The sequence below is a fragment of the Haliotis rufescens genome, unplaced genomic scaffold, assembly GCF_023055435.1.
Source record: "Haliotis rufescens isolate VD_foot unplaced genomic scaffold, xgHalRufe1.0.p SCAF_9, whole genome shotgun sequence".
Taxonomy (NCBI): domain Eukaryota; kingdom Metazoa; phylum Mollusca; class Gastropoda; order Lepetellida; family Haliotidae; genus Haliotis; species Haliotis rufescens.
In genome coordinates, this window is record NW_025964383.1 from 28,138,034 (window position 1) to 28,145,780 (window position 7,747).

Here is a 7,747-nt window from a genome sequence, read left to right on the forward strand (position 1 = left end):
GAAGACACGGTCTGCAGTACTTCCCATCAATTAACTTTCATTGGTAAAATATACAACACAAATTGAAATTCATATATGATCTTATATTCTAAAGACTTGTCATGAATCCAAGAATTATTACTGATAACAACTAAACATGTAAATTAAGTACAACATATATGTCTTAAGGAAGAGAGTTAATGGAAGTCCACTTCTTTATTATGAGCAACACCACCATCCTTAATTTCTCTTCCTTATGTGCATCTCTTCTAAATGCCACCCAAAGACTTAAATATGTGAAGTAAATATCTCATTCTCAACATAATCATAACCAAAATTTGAACAATATGTAAATAACCATCATCCTTAATAAACACTAGTTCTTGCTCAATTATCAAATATTGACAATCTCCTCAAATCAGGGTAAAGAATTACATTTGGGTTAAATACATTTCAATATTCACAGTTATATATGAAATGCATTAAGAATTTTATGATTAATTCTATATCAGAATTGATCAGGCACTCTGGATAATGCCTGTTCAGGGGGTGACAAAGAGATAATGCCTTTGTTTTTACAGATTCTTTGTATCTTGAAATAAGTATCATGCGTTTTGATTCAGGTTATCACTTTCAACACTATCTTTTTTTAAGAATGTATTATTTAAAAATATTTTTTTAATAATATTATGTTCTTTAGAAGGACCCAACAAGCTAAATTTTATACCAGGTGGATGTTGTACCATCAGACATTTAGTGTTTGTTAGTGCAATTAAATCATATCAATCTTACTTTTATACGGCATCAATTAAATAACTGGTTGGATTATAATTTACATCATTACTTGACCATGTTACTCTGAGTTCATAAACAATCTTGCTATTATTTCGAGTAAATTAATTAAAATGACTTGACACTTAAAATCATTTTTAACAGTTATATTGTTTCACTGAAATGTATATCAGTAAGCTTCCATTACCAGTGAATAACTTATGTTGCAAACAATTCTAAACCAATAACGTTCTTATATCAATTAAGATTTTTTTAAATTTCAATCTGTCAAAATATTTCAGTAATTCACTTCCTTCTAACGAAAGGTTCCTCTTCTATCTAACCTTGAAGGGATGATTCCATTTCACAAGAATAGGATCAGGTAATTCAATAACTGCATGGGTCCTGTCTTTTCATAGAAATGCTGAAATATTCAAAGCATGATTTAATGGGAACTTATATGAATTAAATTGAAAGATTTTGTGGAACGAAAACCAATGACAATGATTATATTTCTATGTCTACTGCCAGAGTAATTTGCAATATTATGCTCGAGTACTTTGCAATATTAACAGATAGGCTTATTGTGATTTTGAAACTAAATCATATCTAAAAATCTGTAACAAAATAAATCATATCTAAGAGAGAGGAATACAATTTCCACTAGATTGTACTTCAATGTAAATAATAGTAGATTTGAGTATGCATATGTGCAAACGTGCGAAAATTCGTGCAAGTTCTCACCTTCGAGCAGGCGTGTGTCCCGTGGAAGATGGTAGCGACATTTAACTGATGGTGAGGCCTACCGCACATCTTGATCAGCCTCAAACATTTTTTCTCCCGAGCCGGTGGGTTTGGGTAAAGGTATACATCTAATCCCAGCGACACATAATGGACATCGCGAGTGAAAATAGCACAAACCGTAGCCACGTCGCTTCTCGGGTATGGTTTGACCCCGGAAGTAAATCTGACAAATCCGCAAAGCTCGCCCGGCCTTCTTATTGGCTCGAAATTAACGCATGCGCTATTTTTGATTGACAGCCTGGATCGGTCTATTGTAGACTCGACATATTCTTTGCGATTTTCTTGAAGCCAAATATTTCCCTTCATTGTTGTTCAACTTTAAAGACTGTTCTAAATCTTAAAAGAATGTTTCTAAGCTTTCTAAACTTAAACCCAGGTGTCAATCTAGCAATCTCATTAAAATCAGATCTCAGTTCTCGCTTCCGCTAAACAAAGATCTGAGGACATCACATTAGGGGAAAAGTGGTACGAATGTCAACGTTATACTTAACTTAGTTCTTATAATTTTATTTGTCATAATCTCCCATCTATATTTTCCTCCAGCCTCGGGAGATGTACTGACACTAAAGCGAGAAGAAAATACGGAAATGTTAAAGACAACTATTATTGCGTTATCTAATCGTGTAGTGTAACAAATATGGACACCAGTAACAATATGTAAAGTATACCCGCAGCCATTTCACCCCCAGTATCTACTTTGGTAGGGGATTTTGCCTGAACATCAAGGAGAGTTTTTCTCTTATATAGTTTAGTGGTTGCATCCTATTCCATTTAATCGTTTGTAACAAATAGCGGTTTGATAGAGGTGAGGTGAAATGGGGTTTAACGTCGCGTCCTGAATTATTGCACTTATCTAGCGACGTGCATGCACGTGTTTGTGTGTGTGTGTGGCTGCTTGTACTAGTCTGGGCTGGTGCAAAGTTATAGTGCTAGCACACGGAGATACCATGCCGCAGTTTAAGGGCTCAGTCACACATTCAAGATTTTTACTGCCGTCCTTGTTGGACCATTTCTGAATTAAATTTGTCTGATCAAGATCCTGTGATTCGTGGCGGGAAATTCACAAACAACCAGATATTGTTCAGGAAGCGTCCCAATTCAGCTGTTTCCAGTCGAATTCGTCCCGATTCTCCCGTTCTCAATCCGAATCTGATCCGATTTGTATCTTCCGCATGGTAAAAAACGACCGAATCTGACCCGACGGCGTCCCGATTCTCCCGAATGCGATTTGACAGAGATCAAACAGTGACCGGACAGTGAACCGCATTCGCATTCAGCAAGATCTGGACTTCATCTGGACTCCATCGACAAGAAACGGCAATGAACAATTCATGCCCGTTCATCACGACAGCGTACCGATCCACAGGACAGCGTCCATTTTTTTCGATTGTAATCCGACTAGACAAAATTCCCGATGTAACGGGACGCACCATACTGTCGGGAGTGCCTGGCCGACCTCTCTGGACCTTTCCCGATCCGTAGAACTCTGTTACGAACGTATACGACTACTTTCAGACAATGACAGTACATTCCAGATCATTGAGACTAGTACGCAGACTTCTTCACTATCGTGTCGTAGCGCTGTCTGATCTCAAACGGGCGGACGCTCTACCACTAGACCACGGAGGCGGTCAGGTTTGATAGAGTGAATAATCACGTGAAGATGTACAACCTAAACAGATAAGGGTAACCTTTTATGTACAGATTTACAGGAATGAACATGGCATCCTATGCACTGGTAGACTCATTTGAATGCCTGTGTATTGGCTAAAATTTCATCTTATAGTGTTTAACGCCGTACTCCAGCAATATGCCAGTTTTATGACGGCGGCCAGTGAATAGTCCAGTCTGTTCCAGACAAATCAGTGATTGATATTACAAGTGTTATAGTGCAAACCATTTCAATACTTGTATTTAAAACACCTAATTTGTTCAATATGTTTCCAAGTGCACCGAAATTCTATGCCCTTTGTCTGTTTATATATATACACATACATACATTACATACAGTCAGTGATGTTTTAGTTATTTACACATATAAACATTACATACAGTCGATGAAGTCTTAGATATTTACACATACATACATTACATACAGTCGATGATGTCTTAGATATTTACACACACACACATTACATACAGTCGATGATGTCCTAGATATTTACACACACAAACATTACATACAGTCGATGATGTCTTAGATATTTACACACACAAACATTACATACAGTCAGTGATGTTTAAGATATTTATACATACATACATTACATACAGTCGATGATGTCTTTGATATTTACACACACAAACATTACATACAGTCAGTGGTTTTAGACATTTACACACACAAACATTACATACAGTCGATGATGTCTTAAATATTTACACACACAAACATTACATACAGTCGATGATGTCTTAAATATTTACACAAATAAACATTACATACAGTCGATGATGTCTTAGATATTTACACACACAAACATTACATACAGTCGATGATGTCTTAAATATTTACACATATAAACATTACATACAGTCGATGATGTCTTAAATATTTACACATATAAACATTACATACAGTCGATGATGTCTTAGATATTTACACATACATACATTACATACAGTCGATGATGTCTTAGATATTTACACACACAAACATTACATACAGTCGATGATGTCTTAGATATTTACACATACATACATTACATACAGTCGATGATGTCTTAGATATTTACACACACAAACATTACATACAGTCGATGATGTCTTAGATATTTACACATACATACATTACATACAGTCGATGATCTTTCACATCGGTGGAACGGAACAGAAGGGTGAATCGTCAATCAAAGTTCCCCCCTGTGGAGAGGACAATTACTTTCCGGTATATGAGCTGGGCGAATGTGGAACAACTATATTGAACACTCGTGATTCCGAGGGACTGTGTACTCACGCTATGGACATTATTACTGACCGATTTGAGAAAAGTTGCTCAACCTCGCAGGATGCGACATTTCCACATGGGAAGGATGAATTCTCGTACTTAAGACAAAGTCTCGGACTTACTGAGGGATATCCTGAGCCTATTGAGCCCAAGTTGGCAGACATCATCAAAACTATGTTTGATTTAAAACCTTCTCGCGATGGTGACAAACTCAACGAAGAGCGTATAAAATCGTACCGCAAGCCCGAGAACTGTGATGTTCCGGAATGAAATCAAACATTTTGTGGGATAACATCTCTTGATGCACATGTAATGTTGACAAAGCGCTTCAAAACAAAACAAACTGGATAAACAAACCTTAGTGATATCCGTAAATGCTTGGACGACAGGCTTGGGTTGCTGGGAACGACAAACAGTGAGTTAGTTCACATATGCAAATCCTAGCCAGGTGAAATTAAAGCCGAATTTCGAGCTTTGTGTTCCCTTCCATCGGAATCAACGCCTAACCTGCATTTGAGAGGAACTGGTACAAAATCATCATGATATTGGGACTATCTCCAGAATGGTGATGCCACCAAACTATGGTAACAGTCATCGAGGCAGAGGCATACCATACTACAGACAGTCAGGGTTTTTTTCAGACACTGTCCACACAGATCAGAGAGAAAAAAACATGTATACAGTTTAGATGGCGTGATCAGGTGTAGAATAGGTCCGTAATAGGCGACTATGCTTGTCGTAAGAGCCGACTAACGGGATCGGGGGATCAAACTATGTTAATAACAAATGGTAACATATATCAATTGGTGTTTACTCATTTATCAAACTTTGTGTAATAAACATTTAGAATTCCCACAATTATAGTTATAACATACATCCCGCCATTCCCCGCCAGTAGACAAGACAGCCTCCACACACGGCCATCTCAGGACAGGCCCGACAGACGGCCATCTCAGGACAGGCCCGACAGACGGCCATCTCAGGACAGGTCCGACACACGGCCATCTCAGGACAGGCCAGACACACGGCCATCTCAGGACAGATTCGACACACGGCCACATCAGGACAGGTCCGACACACGGCCACATCAGGACAGGCCCGACACACGGCCACATCAGGACAGGTCCGACACACGGCCACATCAGGACAGGTCCGACACACGGCCACATCAGGACAGGTCCGACAGACGGCCACATCAGGACAGGTCCGACACACGGCCACATCAGGACAGGCCAGACACACGGCCATCTCAGGACAGGTCCGACACACGGCCATCTCAGGACAGGCCAGACACACGGCCACATCAGGACAGGCCCGACAGACGGCCATCTCAGGACAGGTCCGACAGACGGCCATCTCAGGACAGGTCCGACAGACGGCCATCTCAGGACAGGTCCGACAGACGGCCATCTCAGGACAGGTCCGACACACGGCCACATCAGGACAGGTCCGACACACGGCCACATCAGGACAGGCCCGAAACACGGCCACATCAGGACAGGTGGACAGTGGGTGCTGGGTGTCTCAGCAGCGTCGCTCCTGGTGTGTCTGTGTGATGAGATGTAACATTCACAGGGATAGCGTCTGTACCACGGTGTATCGGGAGACGGTGCAGGGCGAGTGTCAGCAGAACACCGTGTCCAACACTCCCGGCACACGGGCCACCCTCCACTATGGTGTTGTGCTGGATGCGGGGAGGGGCAGACTCGCCTTTATTGATCTGAACAGGGGCGTTATTTTAGCCAAATATGATGAGTCATTTAGCGAAGACCTGTACCCTATGTTTGGTTTTTTGGAGTTGTCAGACGACTTCACTGTCAATATGAAACTGATCAGCGGGGAGGAAATTGACATCGCTGACGCCAAGAAGTCACTAATTCATGACGCGCTGACGTAGGAAATAACACAGACATGGGACATGTGAAGCTATCAGCGCAACACAGTGATTTATAAAAACCGTTTTAATATCAAATGCTTAAGTGAGTGAAGTGTTCGGGTGTCGTGTCTTCCAATATGAGACACTGTGTGATGTTTTGAGATTTGCTTTTGGTCGGTTGGTTTGTTGTTTAACGCCGCTCTCAGCATTATTCCAGCTATATGACGGCGGTCTGTAAATAATCGAGTCTGGACCCAACAATCCAGTGATTAATACCATAAGCATTGATCCACGCACTTGGGATCGATGATTTCAGATTTGATGTGAAATTAATTTGAATGAAGTTAAGTTTCTCAAAAGTTTTTGGATAGCTACTTTCTTTATTCCACTTCACTTGTCTGTGTATTACAACTGTATTGAATCCACACATTCATAGTTTCATGATCATTTTAATTTTGTAGCAGCTTAAAATATGACACATTCTGTTGTTCTCCGATGAATGACAAGCTTTGTAATAGTTCAATACTGAGAGCTCAATACTGACAAAAGTTGTTTCAAATAATAATGTTCTGTTTTTCACTTCATCTTTCTGCACATATATCTTGAGCTACTCACAATAGGACACATTTCGTTGATCTCTGATGGAACTTATGCTTTGCAATAGTGAGAGCATATTGCAAATATCCACACGATCCGTAATTCCGAGATGCTGGTACAACTGACAGGTCAGAGATTGACGTTCTGTTTGAATCTTTTATAATGTTCACATAATATTATCACGGACTTGTATGTTTATATAGGTCCGTGATAATGTGCAAACCCATGTAACTGAGAAACTAATGACTGCAGTTTCAATGAAATGTGTCATGTGTGTGCGCTATATCACCTCTTCAGAGTGTAACGATTTGCACAAATGTTATGTTTGACAACTTGGTAGATTTCTACTGTGTATTGTAAATATCCACTTGTATAGTTTGATAACATATTTATTGTTGTTTGAGAATTGAACCAGAGTGTTCACATCCGTTGTTTTAGGTGTTTACCTCCACAAACGCAAAACTAAATTTTGATGTCAATTCTTAAGAATAAATAAGTCAACGAACTTAACGTCACAGGCTGCTGCTCATTTCGTCATTTACTCGAAAAAAAACGATAGGACATCGGTGGCATTGTTCAGCGCAATAATGCAGCACAAGCCCCGCCCATTCTAATATCAGCCAATCAGGAACGGTTGTCCGCTAGGTTTATGGCAACATTTAAACATTAAAATAATTGCTTGGTTAGCAAATCAAATCTCATGGAATCACTTACAATTTATTTTTAATGCTTTAATTTATTTGTTTGTTTGTTTGTTTGATTAACCCAGCACT